General features: G+C 40.6%; 1 protein-coding gene across 1 annotated transcript in view; it reads right to left on the bottom strand.

The window, feature by feature from the left end:
* The window catches only part of ZNF462 (zinc finger protein 462), a 123855-nt gene extending 103771 nt beyond the window's left edge, over positions 1 to 20084 (bottom strand). Inside the window, exon 1 of the mRNA XM_068239270.1 lies at positions 19520 to 20084. The gene's annotated coding sequence lies outside the window, so the exon portion shown is untranslated. The remainder of the gene's footprint in view (positions 1 to 19519) is intronic.
* Positions 20085 to 22429: the final 2345 nt, after the last annotated feature.

The raw sequence follows: 22429 nt of genomic DNA, 5'->3' as shown, positions 1-22429 counted from the left end.
TTTACATGAACGTAGCAATGGTGGGACATTAGATTAGGACAGTGGTGGCAAACCTTTTGGAGGCCGAGTGCCCAAACTGCAACCCAAAAGTCACTTATCTATCACAAAGTGGCAACAGCAATTTAAACTAAATACAAACGTTTTAACTCATACATGAACATTATGGAAAATCCAAGTTGAAAATAAACTGTGAAGATAAACAATTTTATCAATCCTATTCCTGAAAAATGTTTTCATTTTTTTAGAACCTCACAGTTTTATTTTCTGTTTTAAAAAGCTAAAAAAGTAGGTTTAATGCTATTGTCTCATATGATGATGATTCAGCTTTTCCTATAGTCTCGTTAACAATCATGTGACCCCCAACAAGACAAATTCAGCAATCATGAGGTCCCCATCAAGACAAATTCAGGAATCATGAGGCCCCATCAAGACAAATTCAGCAATCATGAGGCCCCCAACATGACAAATTCAGGAATCATGAGGTCGCCAACAAGACAAATTCAGCAATCACGAGGCCCCCAACATGACAAATTCAGCAATCATGAGGCCCCCATCAAGACAAATTCAGCAGTCATGAGGCACATAAATAGACAGCATTTCACATAAATAGACTGAATGCCCCCTTAATATGGTAGACACCTCTCACCTGGCTTCTGAATTCTCCTCTACTGGCTGCTGTGCCTGGCTGGCCTGGCAATACTGTTTTTGGCTGGATTGGGAATGATGTGTGGGCTGAAAGGCTGTCGCTGGGCTGGCGGTGATGCTGTGGCCTGGCTGGCGGTGATGTTATGGCCTGGCTAGCGGTGATGCTATGGTCTGGCAAGCGGTGATGCTGTGGCCAGGCTGGCGGTGATGCTGTGGCTGGGCTGGCGGTGATGCTGTGGCTGGCGGTGATGCTGTGGCTGGGTGGGCTGGCGGTGATGCTGTGGCTGGGTTGGCTGGCGGTGATGCTGGGCTGTGCTTGGCTGGTTGAAGTATTTGCTGGCCTGACTGGTGATGATGCTGTGGCCTTTTTGACAGTGATTCTGGGCTGGTTGGCTGTTGGTGATGCTGGGCTGGCTGGCCTGTATAGTTTAGGTAGTGACAGGTGACCCCTAGTTTAGGTAGCGCCAGGAGTCCCCCAGTTTAGGTAGTGACAAGAGTCCCCCAGTTTAGGCAGTGACAGGAGCCCCCCAGTTCAGGTAGTGACAGGAACCCCCCAGTTCAGGTAGTGACAGGAGCCCCCCAGCTCATTTATTGACACCAGGAGCCCCCAGTTTAGGTAGAGACAGGAGCCCCCCAGTTTAGGTAGTGACAGGCACCCCCCAGTTTAGGTAGTGACAGGAACCCCTAGATTAGGTAGTGACAGGTGCCCCCTAGGTTAGGTAGTGACAGGGATCCCCAGTTTAGGTAGTGACAGGGACCCCCAGTTTAGGTAGTGACAGGAGCCCCCCCAGGTTAGGTAGTGACAGGGACCCCCAGTTCAGGTAGTGGCAGGAGCCCCCAGTTTAGGTAGTGACAGGAGCCCCCAGGTTAGGTAGCGACTGGGACCCCCAGTTTAGGTAGTGACAAGAGCCCCCCAGGTTAGGTAGTGACAGGGACCCCCAGGTTAGGTAGTGACAAAAGCCCCCCAGGTTAGGTAGTGACAGGAGCCCCCCAGGTTAGGTAGTAACAGGGACCCCCAGTTTAGGTAGTGACAGGGGCCCCCAGGTTAGGTAGTGACAGGGACCTAACCAGTTAGAGCGGGCGCACGGTCACACCACGCTGTATATGCGGAAGTGATGTCACTTCCGCATATCAGTGCGGTGTCCTAGGTCCTAGCGCCCACACTATTGGTTGCAGGCTGATCGAGGTCTGACGCTGGCAGCAGAGACGGCAGCGGCGGCCGGGGGGACAGCGGGCGTCCAGGGCAGGGCAGATGCCCCAATTTGCTCGTGCTTAAAGGGAATGTTAAGTGACCAAAAATATTGCCAGTTACATAACTAGGGCTTCTTCCAGCCCCTGAAATCGTCTGAGAATGCTCCCAGCAGCAGGTGCGCAATGGAAGAGGCACACGGCACGTAGCCACGCATGCAGCATTCGTAGGTGGAATAGGAGGAGGAATGGAGCTTCGCCGAATACCAGTAAGGGGCCAGAGTTAATTAAGTGGGGTGGAAGCCCCAGGTAAGTAACTAGCCACATTTCTTTTCAATTAACATTTCCTTTGAAATTAGGTAAATACAACCTCACATGATTAACAACACATGGCATATCACTCATCACCGCATCATTTATTTAAAAAGGGTATGGCAAAAAACAGTACTGTGAAAAAAATCAAGTGCACTCTTACCACTTCCATAGGAATTAAAAAAATAATTAACAGCCAGATGCTGCAAATCAAGTGCACTGACCATTGTCAGGCCTTACCACCTCTATAAAAGCTGAAGTTTAAGCAGTTCACTTGTCTGGAGCATTAAGGTGTGTGTTAATGCAATGCCAAGGAGGAAAGTCAAAGTCATTGATCTTAGAGAAGCAATTGTTGCTGCCAGTCAATCTGGGAAGGGTTATGGGCCATTTACAAACAATTTAAGACCATTATTCTACAGCGAAAATGAGTATTCACAAGTGGAAAACATTTAAGTCAACTTCTTGTCTTCCCATGAATATTTACCAATCTTCCCTAGATGTTCCACCATGTTCACGCCAAGGTCAGACCGTGCAATGCTCAGAGAAACTGACTCTACAGACATTATATATCATTCTAAATGTTAAAGTTCAATTACAAAAAGACAAGTTCAAAAATGACTTGTTTGGTTGGGTTTTTAGGAGAAACATTTTCTCTCCAAAAAAAGAGCACAACTCAGGTTTCCAGAGTTTCATTAACCACATGGAACGATATCCTTTGAACAGACATGACCAAAGAAGAGCTGTTTTGCCATAATGGACAGTACCATATTTGGCAATAATCAAACACATGACATCAACACAAATACTTCAAACTAACTGTCAAGCACAATGTTGGAGGGGTATAATCTGGGCTTGTTTTGCAACCACAGGACCTAGGCACCTCATGGTCATTGAGCTCATGGTCATGGACTCCTCTGTATACCAAAGTAGCCTACAGTGAAATGTGAGGCCATTTTTAAATCTTGGTTAAAACTAGGTTATGAACTTAAGCATTCCATCAAATGTTCAATAGAATGGCTGAAAAAGAAAATAAATCAAGATAATGCAATGGGCACCATCAAAGGCCAGAGCTCAATCCAATCAAAATGCTGTGGCGGGACCTTAAATGAAAGTCTGCAAACCTTAATAACCTGAAGTAATACTGTAAATGGGAGTGGACCAAAGTTACTCCACAACATGTGATACAGTCATACAGAAAATGTAATGTAATGTTGTTGCTGTAAAGCGTGGTTCTTCAAGCTGTGGAATCATGAGATATAACACATTGCCTTTCCAAATCGGCTTTATTTTTTTAAAATAATTGCATGGTTTGTTCTGTCACGGGTTGTTTTGCCCTTCAGTTAGATTTAAAAAAAAAATTCAACCAGCTAAGAGCCAGATGATTTTTCTTTATTATGCTTTAATATATAAACCTTTCAGTTGAAAGAGGGCGTACTTTCTTTTCTAATGCTCTAATACTCAATGAGATCAGCACCTGTGTGCAAGGGAAAATAAAAAATAACCAGAACTGCCCTTAAGTAACACTTGGGTAGCTACAATAAGTAGAAATCCAAGATCCCGGTCAGCACCTTCTTTTTCTCATGACTGAAAATGTTACCCCACACTGAAGTACCAATGCTATCTATTGTTCACATTGGAGAAAAAGGAGCTTTCATTGGAGGATGGCTATCTGGTGGAAAAATGCAAGGAACTGAAATGGATGTCCACCAGAAACCCACTGATATTCATAAAAAAGGAGAAATGTCAGAAATGCGAATTTTATAAATATGATACAGAATCCTCGTCATGAAGCCATATGTAGGCAGTCTTGATTTCAAGAGCAAACATAGCTCATTCTGATCACACGCTACTAGCAGCATGAAAGTAAATCTGTGAAATCCATCCATACTTTGCTTGCAGTAACATTAGGCCTGTGTAGAGAATAATACTGAAAAGACAATTTTTGGTTTGGCTGGATATCCCAATCTTTTCAGTTGGAGCTAATTTTAATAAGGAAAGGACTTGTAGAGAAAAAATGAGTAAAATGGTGGCTTGAGTGATATATGTATTTTTCCTTCTATGTCTGCAGTAGCAGCATTTGCCTTCCTCTCTAATATGTAGATATCACTGAATACTGCCAAAGGTTCACTCAAACCGCTTGGAAATTCCAAAAAACGGACAATGTGCCTGGTGTACACTGTTCTCACATGGTCAACATTTCTGTAGAAAAAGGCTGAGGAGTTTAGCAGAATCTCAGTTCAGCCACAGCCTTTTTTCTTCAATGTCAGTCTTTGCCTAGTATAATTTAACAAGAAGATATGTCAAGCTCTTATTTCACAGGGTAAAAGTGGATTGTGCCTGAGATGTTGATCTGATGTTGATCAAATTACTCAGCAAATTAATCCCCACCCCATTTCTCTTCAGCAGAGTCCATTACGTCTCAAAGCATTTATTTTCCAAGGTCTCAAAGCATTTATTTTCCAAGGTGCAGATGACTTCTGCATTCTAAGCACTTCTCAGAAAAGCAGATCATACAGCTTTTCCTCTACCCATCCCCCAAGCTTATAGCTTTCTTCTCAGATAAAGGAGGTACAGCTCTGCTGAATATTTCCAGCACAGAGGCTGGAGACATTGCCTCACAGGAGCTGCAGGGCTCACAGAGCTGTTAAACCTTCAGAGCTTCAGAAGCAGCCATTTTAACTCAGTAAATACAGGCAGGTCTGTAGCCTAAACACAACATGGCTTCAGACCATTCCAGTCTTTTCTAAGTAAAAACACACTCCTCATGTAGCAATATCTGACTGCTAAGGTAAAATTCATTCTGCATAGATGTCATGCGTTTCTGAGTTGAATCAAAATGTATTTAACCATTTGTAGAACCTGTTCTCAGCTTGTCCTAATAATGAAAGACTGGAGAACATTCAAGCATTTGGAGCTTAAAAGGGAACAACTGAGGAAACCATCAGAGCTAAATAAAATTTTCAAAGCTGCAACAGATTAACTTGAAGCAAAAATACAGGAGAACAAAGTCCATCTGCTCTCACAGGACTTGTGCTTCTGTTCAGCAAAGAGAGGACACAGTCTGACTGCTCGCTGGATTCCAAAGTCTAAATAACCTTTGTTAATCTGTAGCCGGTCTGTCTGCATCTAGATTCCCTGCCAACAGACACACCCTTCAACACAAAGACTACAGCTAGCATTTTAAAAGGCTTCTCTCAAAAGGCTTCATTGTACAGTCATGACAGAAAACAAAATGTCCCCAGGAATACATTATACAGAACCACCATGTGATACAAAAATTAAAAGCAATACAAATTATGGGTTGGTTCTCTACACTTCCACAAGCTGGTAAACATCATGTTTTACACATTCTCCACCTTATCCAGAACTGTGCTGCAGCATCTACAACATGAGATCAAGGTGGAACAAAGCAGTTGCACAGCGTGGATGATAAGTCTAGAAGCAAACAAAGCAAATTAAAGTAATTTGCAAGATGCAATGCTTTTTTTTTAAATAGATAAAATTGATTTAATATTTACCTACTGGAATTTTGAAAGCAATTTTCTAGAATACTGGTTCAAGAGGGGTTAAAAACAAGGCATTTCTTACACAATTTCTTTGACTTTCCGGATCCTCTCCATAATTTCAATTAGCTCAACTGACACGTCTTTAGTTTTTTACCCTTTAACATGGCTTTATTCACGATCGTACAACTTATCTATACATTCATATCTTGAGCTAATGCTGGTATTTAGTGGAATGGAACAGGTTTCTGTGTAGAAAATGTAATGGCAAGCATCCCTCTCATCTCTGATCATGTTGGAGAGAAATGATGGAATGGAAGGGGACTAGAACCTACAAATGATTAGCTTATATATAGTGAAAAATGGATATGTGCTCCAGATGATAAGGATAGTCTTGGCTATAAACTTTTTTTCAGGGAATGTGTAGAAGTCTTGCTCCAGTAAGTAATGTCAGTATTAGTCCACCAACTAGGTCTGCCTCAAAGCCCAACTAAATCAAAAATTGGGCAAAACAAATTCTAATAGCTATTGGTTTAACAGTGTACAGAGGCAAAGTGGTGGACAGAATACATGGCGATCCATTGAAATGAGAGAATACATGGCAATGGGTCACAATGCTTCTTAAACTCCATTTCAGCTGTCATCCTGTCCCTGGTAGATGCAGTTTCTGGATGAGACAGTCAAGTGAGACCATAAAGTAGGAAGAACTGTATGTACCAGACCACACTTCTCAGCATCACTGCATTACAGAAAACAGTGATGGGAAAGGGCAATGACAGAGGACAAGAGCCATAGATCTAACATGTTCACCAGTTTTGTGTTAGCCCCCTGTTACTTCTTGCTGGAGAGATGGACCAAGACTGGACATGTAATTACTAGTAATTTTAATCTCTTAGAATGCCAATTACGAGGTTCATACATATAGGGAGATTATAGACAGAGTTGAGAAAGGGGATGATACAATTGGGATGCCATTTATGCTGTGCCCATAAGTTCATACTGCACAAGGGTGAGGGTCCTTCCTTAGCTGCACACATACCTACCCACCTAGTCCATATTCAGGATGGGTGGGACTTTTTTTTATCAATCACTGCGTTGACACTGCAAATACACAAGGAGGCAAGATTGCAGTACACAGGATTTAGGTGGTGAGCAACTGCAGTACAACAGGAAGTAGGTGCTAAGCAATGGTAGTCACTAGAGTCTACTACTCTCTATATGCAATGGATGTTTAGCCTTGGAAAGTTTAGCTACTTAGATAATACTTATAATTTACAGTAAGCAATATAACTTCTTTGAGAATTTGCCTTGCTCAGTTTGGTGGTTAATTGAATTTTAAGGTTTCTCCAAGTTGAATGTGCCCACTAAAGCTTCTGGAGGAGGCTGAAAGAGGAACTGTAACCAAGGATTGAACTTCTTCCCAATCAGTAGCTGATATCCCCTTTTCCATGAGAAATATTTCCTTTTCTCAAACGGATTATCAGGGGGCTCTGTATGGCTGATATTGTGGTGAAACCCCTCCAACAGTGTGATGTCAACACCAAGGTACTGACATCACACTGTTGGAGCCCTACTGCATTGTGGGAAATAACAGCTGTTTCCAACTGCCAAAAAAGCAGCATCTCCTTCCACAGACATCATCTGCCAGCAGTAAAGATGTTGCCATGTGATAGATTTTAGAATGTAAATCAGGGTGAGGGAAGATTTTACAATGGACAAACACTGACTAAATAATTAAAAAAATAATTATTGTAAAATGTAAGCACTTTTTTTCATTACGTTATTTTCACTGCAGTTCCTCTTTAAAGAACACATCTGCAGAAGAGTCCACCTCAATTGACACCTTTTTTATTTAAGAAGTGGCAACTCTAATCTGAGGTTTTCTTAAGAACAAAATTCCTCACTCAATAATAGGGGACAATTCCAAAGATAAAACACATTTCTGAAGCAGGCATCCCTGGCCTTGTTGTTTTTCTTTTTTTTTCTCTTTTTCTTTTAAATGAGACATGCTCATGGCCATTTATGGGAATAGTAGTATAGATGGTGTTGTATCCTCCTTCTTTATTTAGTGGACTCCAACTCTTCGTGACCATATGTACGTCTGCACACCAGATGTCTCTGTCAATCACTGCTTGTTTCAGCTGTTGCATGGGCATGTTCATAGCTTCACATATGCTGTCTATCCAACTTAGCCTCTGTTGTCCTTCTTTTACTCTCAATTTTTCTAAGCATCAAGGATTTCTCCAAAGAATCCAGTCTTCTTAAAGTACCCACTGGAGAAGGTACTGACAGCTCACGCCAGTTATCTTCTGCCAAGAAAACCAGATGAACAGAAGCAACCAGAGCTATGATGTGATATACAGCCAGCCTTATCCAAATCCTCAGCTCATACTTTACTATCATATCAGCACGGTGAATCATCACTTTGCCATTGTGCAGGAGCTTTTTTCACCCTTGAGACACAACTTCTAACTGGCATTTAGACAATATTCTGGAACACTGCAAAATGTATTGCAAGACGTACAATATTTTTTACAGTATCTTTATAATCAGCTCCAAACATCTCATAAAGTATATTGCAATTACTGTATGAGATGTTAAAAAGTTAGTAAAACAGCAAAGAGAATCTAAAACAATTTTCAGACACCAGCTGCCATTAATTCATCTTTGATGCTTTTTGTTCCAGTAACCCTTTAGGGTAGATTGATATCAGTGTATAGTTACCAGATGGGCTAACCTGGGGTTTCCAGTAACCAGAACATTCTTGGATCCATATGAAGATGGCTAACCTATAAAGTCGTGAATCATTTCTCATTTCACTAAGAAGTAATGAAGATCTACATATAAATAATAACATTTCTCTTTGGCTCACTTCCACACCTTATCAACAGTTTGTTTTTGTCCTATGAGGAAATCAGCTTTTTGCAGTTATTACCATTTTTTGTGAAACACACCAGCATACTGCACAGCACTGCACCTGAAACAGTAATACAAGACCAAAAATGATGGACTTCTAATACAATGTTTAAAAATGATAATCTGGAAGGAAAAGCTAAACCTTCCTCAATGATTTTACAAGCATAAAGGTAAAGAAACCCTAAATCCAGTAGATAAGCTATAGGTTTAAACAAAGCTAAAATTATCAAGATTCTCCTTCAATGCTCAAAACAAAATTGTATGGAAAAGATTTCAATCTTCTGTAGATCATATTACAGCAGCAGATGGAGCCCCACCCCATGTCTCTTCAACACACTGTATTCCATCTAATAGCACGTTTTATCCAGAGTGCAGATGACTTCTACCTCCTGAATGCTAAGCAGAAAAGCAGATCATCCAGTTTTCTTGCTATCCATCATCCTCCAGAGAGCTCTTTCTTCTCATTTAGAGCAGACACAGCTCAGCTGAATATTTTTAGCTCAGGTTCCTGCTGCAGAAGACAGAGATCCTTAGAAGCAGCCATTTTAAAGGCAAGCACTGAAAGCCTGAAACTTCAACACAATATGGTTCTTTCTGCTCATCTGCTTCATGATCTTCTGATCTTAGGAAATTGCCAAAACCAAAGCACACACTATAATGATTACAACATCAACGTTAGCTAACAAAGGTTAGCCAGCAAGGTTTGAAAACGGAGTTTAGTTGAATCAAACAGGAAAGTAACATAGTTTGTAATACAATGACAAATTCACACTTCCACACCGTTTCTCATATAAATGGTACTAGAAAACATCTAGATCTTCTAAGCATGAATAAAGCAATCTAAAAAAAACATACAGTTTATGTTTCCAGTGCTCATGTGGGTGCTGTTTCCTCTCAGTAAAGGGCATCATGTTACTATTTACAGGATAAATAGCTGAATAGCTACAAAACACAGATCATGTTGTCTACCAACAGACACCCCCTTCTACTGGAGTTTTGGAATTGTAAAGTAACTCTTAAAATTCAATATGCAGATCTGGATTAAATCAAGCTGTCTTCAGCAAAATTCTATCATCACTCTAGTCAGCTCAATATGAATTATTAAGCCTTCGTGCATAAAAGATCTCTAAAAAGTAATAAATGATCAGGACTTTATGATGTGCAAAAGCAAAACAAGATGTTTTCCAGGTGGAACTACATATTGCAGATGAACACAATTATTTTTGCTAAACAAAAAAGGATCAAGGCTGATCAAATATGATACAATAATTCACAACTTCCAACCTCATTTAAGATCAGTTTCCAAACCAAGCTGAAGACTTTACATAAAGTTTCTTATATCAGTTTAATAAGGTAAACTAGTTGTGGCTGGTACGTTTTCCTTGGTAGGCTCTCTTGCAGGTCATCTTATCCTGGACTAGCTAATCAGTAACCACAGACAGGTCAATAATCCAACCTTTGTTAACATACAGTGTTTTTCTACACTTCTACTTTGTCTTGTTCCTCTTATGGCTTATACTGCAGACCAGGCATCATCTGCTAATCTAAATGCTAAACATTGTGCTCAGCTGTTTCTGGAATGTTGACTGCAAGATGGTAAATTTAGTGAGAGCTAGGACATTATTCTAGTTGGTGGATTATGGATGCTAGAAGACTTCATATGAAGAAATGAAGCATTATTGTAAACCAGAGTGTTCTGTCAGGCGCATATTTCATATGTTCACCCTACTTTTGATATTTGCATTGAAAGCTAGTGGGTTTCATTGAAGTAAACTACACCAGGAGTATATATAACCGCTTGTGGCTATATGAGCTTGGCGCCGGGGAAAGCTGTAAATAGTAAAATATCAGTAATTGAAGTTACTAATATTTTACTATATACTACTCTAACCCGAACCATTAGCCCACCGATGTTGGAGCCTAACCCTAACCTAACACTAATACCTAATTCCAACTATTAATAGTTGTAGGCATTTAGATACTATCATCTACAACCATTAAATGCTTAGCCAATCAGGGGCCAAAATCACCGCTTGTGTGCCCGATAGCCTACATTTAACACAGGCCCCTGCCAATCACAGCGCTAAAGGGACCTGATTCGCTACTGCAGAATGATAGCAGAGTTGTCATTTAGGCCTGAAAAACATCCATGTTGCTAAACAACATACAACAATAAACTTAAAAAATGTGTCAAGTCTTTTCCATGGTATATCCATAACAGCAACTTTAATTTAAACTAATTATTATGAATCTTTAAGTTCGTCATAAGCCATTCAAGTCAATAATAATGTTAACATTTGTATAGCACTTTCCCCCTGTTGGACTCAAAGTACTTGAGAGGTGCAGCCACTTGTTCAATAGGTCACCCTGAAGCGTTAGGGAGTCTTGCCCAATGACCCCTTTCTGAATAGGAGACTGGCTACAACCCATCAGATAAGTGCCCCAAATGATGATAATGGAATAATGGCCATTTATGAGTAATTCGCTACTTGGGCATCTCATTAATATTGATATAAATTACTATAAATGACTTCTCTCCCTGGTAGGTTTCTCTGTAAATTGAAATCATACCATGAAATAAACCTCCTACCCCAGTCATCTTGTCATTTTCACATTCATAGAAAACAAAAAATGCAATTTTTAAAGCAATTTTTATTACAAAATCTAGGTAATCTAATAACATTTCTTAAAGTTACCATAATAATAATCCGAACATTTGTAAAGCGCTTTTCTCCTGTCGGACTCAAAGCGCTCAAGAGCTGCAACCACTAGTGGAGCACTCAGGAGGCCACCCTGCAGTGTTAGGAAGTCTTGCCTTGAACTCCTAACTGAATAGGTACTGACCCCAAGCCAGGATTCAAACCCTGGTCTCCCATGTCAAAGGCAGATCAATCTGATCACATAATCACAGTTTCTCTGGTCTTCCTTCAAACAATGCCATCTAGGAGGATGTGCGTGCAGCCAGCTTGGCAACCCATGCTGGGAGTATGGCTGGGTTTATTGGCTGCTGCATATTGTCAATCACATCCCTCATCCCCGAGTGGAGTTGTTGAGTTCTGACTCCATAGTAAAATCCAGTCCACTGCTGTCTGGATACTCAGATCACACCACACTTTGCAATGAAAGTACAGCACATCTGCAAGCTTTTTAGTCAATTCAGCTACTGTTAATTACTGGTGTGAGAAATTTGATGATATGAACCTAGTAAGAGTGAGGAGTTAGAGGAACTTTGATTAAATTATTACATAAAACTTTCAAATCTAAAATAGAGTCTTAAAGGGAAATTCCACATTTGTTATAACATTTCAAGAAAAATAGATATACACTGCATGAGTCTTCTTGCAATTTAATGTTAATGAAAAATACATTTCTATTCCAATATGCAACCAGCTAGGAATGTTCAAAACTGTCAGTAAGATCAAACTGTACTTCTTTGAAACAATTGAAACAGTACTCTGTTGACATAATACCATGCAGGAAATGGTCGGGTTGCTCAATAAACCTATAAACGCGAGTTTGAGTTTGTGAAGTGCCTTCTTCTACCATAGTGTGTAGTTGCCTAGCTGTCATGTTGGCTTCGGTGTCTCCAAGCCAAACATATGCAAAAAGCATGCAGCCAGTGAAATAATGATTTAGTAAGAACAGCTTATCTTAATGCTTGTTCTACATCAGTAATACCAAAGCTATTGGTGAAAGAGAAGGAACATGGCAGTAGACAGAGTATTTTAGAGTAAAGTTAACAATGGCACCTTCCAATATTCTTCTCACTGTCAGATTTCCATAAATACTTAAACCTCTTATTACCAACAGCCGATCTTTTTGATTTGATAGGACCTAAAGAACATCATTGACATGGTTGACAAATGACCAAAGAGGGATGGTGTACACAGGCTTCCCACATCGGTGTAGATTCCGTTCAATAAGCCAGCTGTAGTGTATGTCCGGCAGTTCTGTCTAAAATAACACTGATGCACCTAATAACAAGCTCTTGTCAAAAGCCCATGTAACCTAATCATATATTTTTACCTAGTGATGAGCTACAAATTCTCCTAAAATGCAAATTTCCACTGCCTGATAGGTGGAATTAAAGCTAGCAAATCAAAATCTCTAGTTAGCAGGTAATTAACAATCTGCCATTTAATTAACTTGCCACTGATGACTTAAATAAGCTCAATTAATTTTTTTATTCCTTGGTTTGTAGAAGTTTGCATGTTACAAGAACTACTGCTCATTACTAGTTCTGTCCATTCCAAAATTATGATGATTTTTATTATATGGTACAGTCTACGGTTATCTAATCTCATGAAGCTTTACTCACTATACCGAACCCTGAATTATTTAGACGGACCCATTCTTAGGATCCATAACAATACCCTCAGCCAGAAAAGTTTGGAACGCAGCCATCTTGAGAACTTAATAACAACATGCTTATGTAAGAAATGAGCATTGCATCAAAAGTGACTGAAAAACAAAGGTAAGCCTGATGAATGCATGGATGGGTTGGAGAACTGAGAACAAAGTATGGGGATAAACTGTTAATATAGCTCCAATACGCTAGAAAGCATGTTATAATGGTAAGGTGAGTATTCAATAATATGTGCTTTATATGTTCATATCCTTTGAACCCACAAAAACACAGAGCTATCAAATGTTAGATTAAAAGAATATGTATTTGGAAAAAGCTAAACATAGAGTTCATGAAATTATATGTGTCAGGATTTAAGGAATGAGTTTAAAAGTCAAGCCTTGGATATTAGGGATGGCAATGCTTATGGGAACTCACTGAGACGCATGTGATCAGTTTGATCAGCTGGTAGATATGTAAGGTTCTGATTTGCTGTGATGACTACCTGGTTTAACACATGATCATGACCATCAAATATGAACCTTACAAAACTATCAGCAGATCAAACTGATCACATGCTTCTCCATGCGTTCTCCTAAGCATTGCCATTCCTATTGATTATAATTAACTGAAGCAAACACAAAGAGATATTAAATTAATTTCCAAACATTTTCCAAGTAATCTGAGCTAATTCAGGTTGTCAAAGATAGCCCAGTATCCTTTTCATGCAGACAGTTTTCCTGAGAACCCATCCCAGTGTGACTGCCACCATATTTGGCAAAAACAAACATTCTGTATACCGCTGTCATAAAAACAATTAAATTCATAGCAGCAATTGACATTTGCCCAAGATCTCGTTTATGAGCCTTAAAACATTCATCTGTGGCGCATATTATATCAATTCACAATCCTTAACGTTCTCCGTTCAGCATATGGAAAGGTTAGACAAAAAGCTTTTACTCTTCAAAAAAATTCAAGCTACTATCATGTATTTGTTGGTTATTTTTGTAGATTTTTTTCTGTATGATAGTAATCTGGTGATACTGTTCTGAATGACCTATGAGAGGAGTCTGTTAGCGGATCTATACCATGGATCAATCCTTTTGGGTGTTGACAAACCACATATACTTAAACCTGGGAGAGTTAAATCCACCCAAATATATTACTATGAAATGGTTCCTGAATGAATAGAGATATGAAATATCCATCCTTTAATCATATCATAGGTTCAACATGAATTTAGTGTTCTGTGGGCAATTCCACCCAACTCTAGTATTCAGTTTTGGTTTGATGTTGATATTGCTTAGCTTAACCATCTGCTGGTGTCTCATTATTTTGGAACTTTATTAACAAGAGTTTTTTGTTTTGTTTAGAGAAGCCTTACTCATCTCCTTATACTAGAGGAATCCCATCGAATATTCTATGGATCTCTGTGTTTGATGTGTCCCTAATTGCAATGCTCATAGCTTTAGTGCCCTTCATTAATTTGCAACTGCTCCCCCTTGCAGACTATGGCCTCAATTCACTAAGCTCATCTCCTGTCTTTAATAACGTTTCTAGAGTAATCACCTCAGGCAAACCTAAAGTTAACTCTTCTGTCTTTACGTTAACTCTTCAATCCTTAAAATAACTCCAGAATTCTAAAGTTAAAGACAGGCTGTTAATTAACTGCGTGTGAAAATAACTACAGAGGAGGTAACTTAAAGGGAACCTAAACTAAGAAGGATATGGATTTTTCTTTTAAAATAATACCAGTTGCCAGGCTCTCCTGCTGATCATGTGTCTCTAATGCTTTCAGCCACAGCCCCTGAACAAGCATGCAGATCAGGTGCTCTGACTGAAGTCAGACTGGATTAGCTGCATGCTTATTTATGGTCTGATTCAGCCACTACTGCAGCCAAAGAGATCAACAGAACGGACTGCCAGGCAACTGGTATTGTTTAAAAAGGAAAAATTCATATCCCTCAGAGTTTAGGTCCCATTTAACTACAGAGGAGGTAACTTAAAGAGAACCTGAACTGAAAATGAATAAAACGTCAAAATAACCATACACAGGTCATACTTACATCCTGTGTAGTCTACTACTCATTCTCTTTCTCCTCTCCTGCGTCCCATTTGTCCACTGTGATCAATGGAATTCTCCATTCACAATTTTAAAGAGAACCCGAGGTGTGTTGGAAGAATGTTCTCTGCATACAGAGGCTGGATCTGCCTATACAGCCCAGCCTCTGTTGCTATCCCAAACCCCCCTAAGGTCCCCCTGCACTCTGCAATCCCTCATAAATCACAGCCTCACTGTGTGGGATGTGTTTACATCTGTAGTGTCAGTCTCGGCTGTTCCCCCCCCACCCCCGCCTCCTGCATAGCTCCGGTCCCTGCCCCCGTCCCTTCCCTCCAATCAGCAGGGAGGGAAGGGACGCAGGCGGGGACCGGAGTTCTGTAGGAGGCGGGGAGAGCAGTAGACTGACACTATAGAGATAAACACAACCCGCTCTGACAAGCCGAGTGTCAGCAGCACTGTCTGTGATTTATGAGGGATTGCAGATTGCAGGGGGACCTTAGGGGGGTTTGGGATAGCAACAGAGGCTGGGCAGTGTAGGCAGATCCAGCCTCTGTATGCAGATAACATTCTTCAAACCCACCTCGGGTTCTCTTTAAAAATGGCCATTACCCCATAACAGCTTCCTGGTCAGCACACTGTTAAACTGTAATGTCACCCATTGAGCCATAGGGAAACATGGACATTACCTTGTACATTCAGTTGTAACTGACAGCTGCTGATATATAACTGCCAGCAACTGGTATATTTCAGTTCTGACAAAATGTTGTCAGAACTAGACGGAAGCACTGTAAGAAGAAAATGGTGAGCTTCTGAGAGGAACTGACGGTGAGGTTAGTATGTAATATTCATTTGCAGCTACATCATGTGTTTATTTTAAATCATTTTACTCGCTTCAGGTTTCCTTTAAGTAATGAAGAGATAAAATAACTCTCTCACTGTGTGGTGGCAAGTTTTCTCTTGCCTTATTATCTCCAGCATGATCTTAGTGAATTGAGGCCATTGTCATGATCACAGTGTTGTCAAACAAAGGCACCAAAACAGGGTGCCATTTAAAAGCAGTTTTAAATGGGAGGTAGTAGTGAACATACCTCCCCACTGAAGACTCAGTATGTCACTTTCAAGTAAAAATGAAAATGTATTAACCTCCCTGGTGGTACACAGTTTCAGAAGTCGCGTCCACGGGAGGATTTTTTAAAAATAAAATGTGTTTTTTTTTAATGATTTAGCTAACAGTTCGCTAGCTAACTATGTCCCCCAAGCCCGGCAGCACCTAACTAAACCACCCGATCACCGTCTGCAATATTTACCCCTCTGTGAACGAGAGCCACAACTTCACCATTCAGCTTCACTCGTCGCTATGGCGGCGATCGGACATGACGTCTAACGTCATCGCCGTAATGCGCAGTCCCGGTCCTCCCCATAGTAAAGTTTGGAGCTGATTGGGAGGCTGCACAATCGCGAGATCCCTGGGGGGTACGTATTACGGCGGCGATCGGGGGAGGGATCGGTGGAGAGCGTCAAAACTTGGGGGACATAGTTAGCTAGCCAAGTGCTAGCTTAAGCTATTAAAGCAAGTTTTATTTAAAAAAAAATCCTCCCGGGGCCATGTGATCCTCTGTGGCGGCTAGCCTTACTGCCAGGGAGGTTAATACCTCAATAATTAATAAATGTTCATTTTAACCGTTTTGACGCCTCTGTTTTGACAATATCTTAGTCTTTTCCACCCTGGTGGAGGGGTGTTACCCCATCTTCTATACCTACAGAGAATGACTTCTTAACCTGAGTGGGGACAGGTCATTTTCCCCACCAGCACATACAGTGGTTGCTTTGGAGGCAACCCATCTTTAGCACATACAGTGTTTGCCTTGTAGACAACCCATCTTTGTGAGTAGCCTTTCACAAAATTCTACATCACTATAACTTACTCATCTATAGTGGGCTCTTGATTGTCTTCTTAACTGACATAATCACATTCATTGCAGTCAACTTCTATTTCCTCATCCACTGTACATCATCAGTTGTGGCTTCTCACATGTTTATTCAACACAACAGCATAATGGAAATTGTGGTAATGGGCCATAACAGTCACATGACCATCATACCTTTGGTGAACAAGTTAGGAGTTTGGAACTTTTAACATTCAGTGTATGACAGAGCGGAACCAAGAAGGAACTTTTGAAACCTTCTCACCTTGACAGCTGAGGCTGTTCTCATTGGAGGGCAAATGTCAGGGAACCCCTCCAGAGTCCTCAAGAAACCACGGTTTAGAAACCCGGGTCTACAGTTTACAGTTTTGAGCTATCACAAGTCATAGAATCCAAATCGTATTACAATGCTCTTAATGCCCTTAATGTAAAATAAACATTCAGCAGAGAAGCTGAAAACATAATGTTATGATTAGCGGAGAGGAACCAACACCAGAATATCCAAATTTAGCTATGTACCTCAAAGTCCTAAAGATGTCGAAGGTGCCCACAGTCGATTAATTTGCTAGCAATAACATGTCCATTTTGGCCCACTGACCATTTAAGTATGCACTCAGACCACAAATGAGCACCTCCATGAAATTGCACTCTTGAAGTGATCATGTATTCTCAAATGAAATCAACATGGTGGTCATCAGGTGCAATCACCAATTATTGAACCAATAATTTATTTGTCTTTACTGTGTAATTCCACAGATGTTGGAGGGCCCAACACACTAAAAGGAGAAATTGCCACTTTAGACTGGTTTCATCTTAAATGACTCATCAAATTCAAAAGAATTGAAATAAACAAAATGTTTCATGAGTGTGCCTGGATATTTGAAGTAAACAATGGCAAGATGGAAAATGTCTCTCTTTAATTAATCAGCACTTTAGCATTTTGGGGATTTATCAAACCATAAATGTGGATGAACTATTTTTTATAATGGAGAATATGTCATGCCACAAGTACCCATGTTTATCATAAGTTTTGTGAATAGCACCAGTATATGAGATTTTAGTAAAAAAAAAATGCTAGCGTTGGATACATTTTAAAAAATTGGTATAGATAATGGAATCGTGTTCATAACAGCCTTCAACGGGATTCCAAGTATGCGTTTAGGTGGCCATGTTCTAGTGAGATAGTTTTGGAACTGGTTACCAGCACTGCATTAAAATGAGTTGACATGTTTTGATGTTCCTCCAGTCAAGAAATGCATAAGCATATCTAAACAAACTATTGCTTTAAAATAATTCCATCACTTCTGTAAATGACAGAAGTTGAATTGAAATGATTCAGTCTGTTTAGTATGGTTACCAAATACCAAGCCAATAGGATGTTTAGGAACCATGTTACCAAATACCAAGCCAATAGGATGTTTAGGAACCATGTTAGCAATGCAAACCTCCATATCAGCTTTGTCTACTTTGAAGCCCTCTGTCCTCCATCTTCTGGTGGAGCTACAGCATGACATGGGTTTTCTGGCACACATCATGGCTTTCTGCAGCAACTTGCACAGTCACTTCCTCTCCTACAGTCTGCATCTTAAACCACATGGAAGATAAAAAATACACTGGTGGAAACTCTAGAGCTGAAGGTTCTGAAGGTTCTCCTCAAAAACTATCATGTCATGTTTGCATTACAGTCTAAGAGTAGCTTGATGAGATTAGGATGGCAAAAAGCTATGAATAATTAAGGGAAACCAGGAAGAATCTTGATAATGAGCATGGTGGAGCAGCTTTGCACTGTGAAGTATGGACAGAAACCAGACCAGACAGGCTTCTAATGGAGAAAGGAAAGATGAAAATATGGGTAGGAACCAAAGCTATGAGACCTGAGCTTTTTTGGAGTTTACAAATATTGCACATTTCCTAATAAAATAGATGAGGTGACATGAGGTCTTGCAAATTTCATCTTCCACTAATGAAATCACAGCCTGTGCAGTAGTTTCTTCTCATGCATGCTGATCCTTCAGAAATGCCAGATTCAGCTACACAACAACCCTTTTCCTTCCCTCCCAGACAAGGGAATCTGACCCAGAATCAACCTTCCATGTCACCTCAGCTTGAGGAGGGATGCCAGAAGACCTCTTAATAGGCAAGGGGAGGGTGGGGTAAAATTCAAACCAAGCAGCTGATAAAAAAGGTCACCCTACTGCTTTGGTCATGCAGTCACCAAGCATTCAGTAATGTTTCATACCCCCCTCTGTGTCTGTCACTGTTACTCCAGACATAAGTGCATGCAAACATACAGTCCCTGAGTCTAGCTCCCCTCTTTCGTTTATCATCAAGGTCTTTTTAATCTTCACCACATGGGGGTGTTTGGGTAAAACAGGGGAGGTCAATTAATGAATTCATTAATGTGCCGTTCTTCTCCTCCTCCTCATGCCATATCCACCACCATCACCTCCTTTCTTCTCTAGACAGCACACCAGAGAGGCTTCCCACCCCTTTACAGTAATGTGATAGCAAGCCCAATCTGCAGACCATAAAAAGCTTTACTATTCTTCAGGTAGACAACATTATTAATTAGCAAGCAAACAATAGCAGTAAAGAGTGAGGGGACTTCAATGGGAGAACTTACAGAGCTCTCTGGACGTGGCTGCACCAGCCTCTGTTGTCCTGCTCCTTCAGAATGTGGCGTTGTATCTATATGGAGAGATGGTGGCTCTCTGCTTGAACTTGTTTCTTGACTCGTGTTGTCAGGCTCAGCAATGGAGGATTGCCATCTTCCCTGGGTTTTTTTCTTCTCCTCTCTCTCCTTCACTGGCTGCTGCTGCTGCTCTGCAGCTGCAGATGACCTGAAAGATCCGTCTCTCTCAGTCAGTGTGTGTGTGTGTATGTGTCTCTGCCTCTTTCTGAATAATGAGCAACCAGAAGGGAGAGGGAGAGCGAGAGAAGACAATCTCTACCACACAAAATGCAAGAGCACCAGGGGGTGCACAAAGTCTATCTAACAGCAAGGAACACGTAGACATGTCTCCTATCTCTGGAACGTGAGCTACACATATTCAGCAGAGCAGTGCCTCCTTTAGATGAGATGAAAGGACTAAGCTTGGGGGAAGGGTAGAGTAAAAAAACTTTTCTCTTTTCTTTCTGCTTTTCTATGAAGAGCTTTGAATGCAGGAGTCATCTGCACCATGAAAAAAAAACGCTTTGAGATGTAATGGACTGTGTTGAAGAGACATGGGGTGGGGCTTCATGTTCTGCTGTAACATGACCTACAGCAGATAGCAACCTCTTCCACACAATCCAGTCTTGTGCTCTGAAATAAGAGCTTAAAGTATCTTGATTACTGCAACTTGTTTTGAAAGGATCTAGTGCAAAGGCTCATATTGATGGGGAAAAAGACAAGCTGTAGCTGATGTGAAAGTGTGTGAGAGAATATTCTGTCTTACATACCAGAGGATTAATGCAGCAGCAGACTGAAAGGTAGTTGAGGTCTGACACAAAACTCTTCCTGTTTACATTCTGCTGTGAGAAGTCTTATATGAGGTGTCTGAATTGATTTCTCAGTGCACTTGACAGTGCCTATGGCTTGACTGGGCAGACAATCTTGGAGTATACAAGCAAGCTAATTCTTAGCACTGCTGCATTTCTGTCAAGCTTTACCATGTGTTTAGCTGCCAGTGCACAACACCTCTTGAGCTAGGAATGGTGATAAACCATTAGTGTACAATGAATTGTCCCACTTGTCTAATGTGTTAACCCAGTAATTGTTGCATAATTGCAGTGATTTCCACCTCACATTCCTAGTGGTCTGAGTGGAAGAAACCATTTGTTGCTGTATTTAGATTATTTTTAAGGTCTCCTGAAACAACATTTCACTTTTTTAGGATTTTTTAGATCTTGACTTTTGTTTGCTTGCTTTAAAAAAAATAACACCTAAGAACTCGTCATACTAGGACATTTCCAGTGCTTTTTTGTAGCACAAGTAAAATTGATGTTTATGAGAAATGATAAAACACAGCAGAGAGCCTTACCGTTGGTTGAATGTTTTAGCTGTTCTAGCTGCTCTTGACAAGTTTTTTCATATATTTTTTTTCAATTTTCTCTCATTGGTTCACTTTTCAGTTGATCTGATGGTCTTTTCTTCTGTTATTGGTTATCTATGCCTATATGTGTGATCTAGCCCTTGTTATCTGTTGTGAGTTTGGCAACATTGGGGTTCAAGAACTTCAAAATGGTGTCATCTAGCATCAACTGCATCACTGTTATTAGTGGCTGTTGAGAAAATCACTGGGCACTTAGACTGTCCATGTCAGACCCTCATGTCATCTACTGGGGGCAGTTTCCTCAGATCATCCTCAGGAACAACAAGTGGACAAGGAAGACTAGCAAGATTGCATAATTCAAGAACTAATGACTTTGCAGGTCTCAACTCAGACTTTGCTTGGGTATCAGCTGTCATAGCTACTTCAACACCTACTGAAGCTTTTGTTTCATCTTGAGTGATTTGGATTTAGTAATGCCCTATGGATATCAACAATTACACATTTTTCTTTAAGATTTCTAAATTGATGTCTGACCCATGAATGCCTGCATGGAATCCTTGCCTTTGACCTGCATAATCTCAGAGGACGTGGTCGAAAGCCAAAAGTGACACCTGTGCTGGCCAGGAGGATAGTGAGAGAGGTGAAAAAGAATCCAAGGATCACCACCAAGGCAATGTCTCAAGGCAGACAATCCAACAGACAGTCCAATGGACACTGCACACTGCTAGGTTCCAAGGATGCAGACCAAGGAGGATGCCACTTCTCCAGATAAGGCACACAAAACCCGTTTGGCCTTTGCAAATGTTCATCTGTGCAAAGAAGAAGACTTCTGGTCTTCTGTGTTATGGTCAGATGAAACAAAAATTGAATTGTTTGGTCACAATTATGTTTTCTTTCAATTGGCGTAAAAAAGCTTTCAACCCAAAGAACACCATCTCCACTGTCAAACATGGTGGTGGGAACCTAATGCTTTGGGGGGTGTTTTTCAGCCAATGGATCAGGGAACCTTACACAGTAAACAGCACCATGAAAAAAGAGCAATACATGAGCATTCTCAGCGACAACATCAGGCAGTCTGCAGAGAAACTTGGCCTTGGGCACCAGTGGACATTTCAGCAGGACAATGACCCAAAACACACAGCAAAAGCGGTGAAGAAATGGTTAGCAGACAACAACAAATAAACGTTTTGGAGTGGCCCAGCCAGAATCCTGACTTGAATACAATTGAGAATCTGTGGAGGGAGCTAAAGATCAGGGTGATGGCAAGAAGACCCCCCAACCTGAAAGATTTGGAGCTCATTGCTGAAGATGAATGGGCAAAAATACCTGTGGAGACATGCAAAAAGCTGGTCTGCAATTATAGGAAGTGTTTGATTGCTGTAATAGCCAATAAGGCTTTTCTATTGATTATTGAGAAGGGTATGAATAATTTTGGACTGGACACTTTTTGCTCAAATGTAAATAAAAGCTGAAAAATGTTTTTTTTTTCCACAATAATG

Source organism: Hyperolius riggenbachi, chromosome 1, assembly GCF_040937935.1.
Source record: "Hyperolius riggenbachi isolate aHypRig1 chromosome 1, aHypRig1.pri, whole genome shotgun sequence".
In the NCBI taxonomy this organism is placed as follows: Eukaryota; Metazoa; Chordata; class Amphibia; order Anura; family Hyperoliidae; genus Hyperolius; species Hyperolius riggenbachi.
The sequence above is the reverse complement of the archived record's forward strand: the minus strand, read 5'-3'. Positions and strand labels throughout refer to the sequence as shown.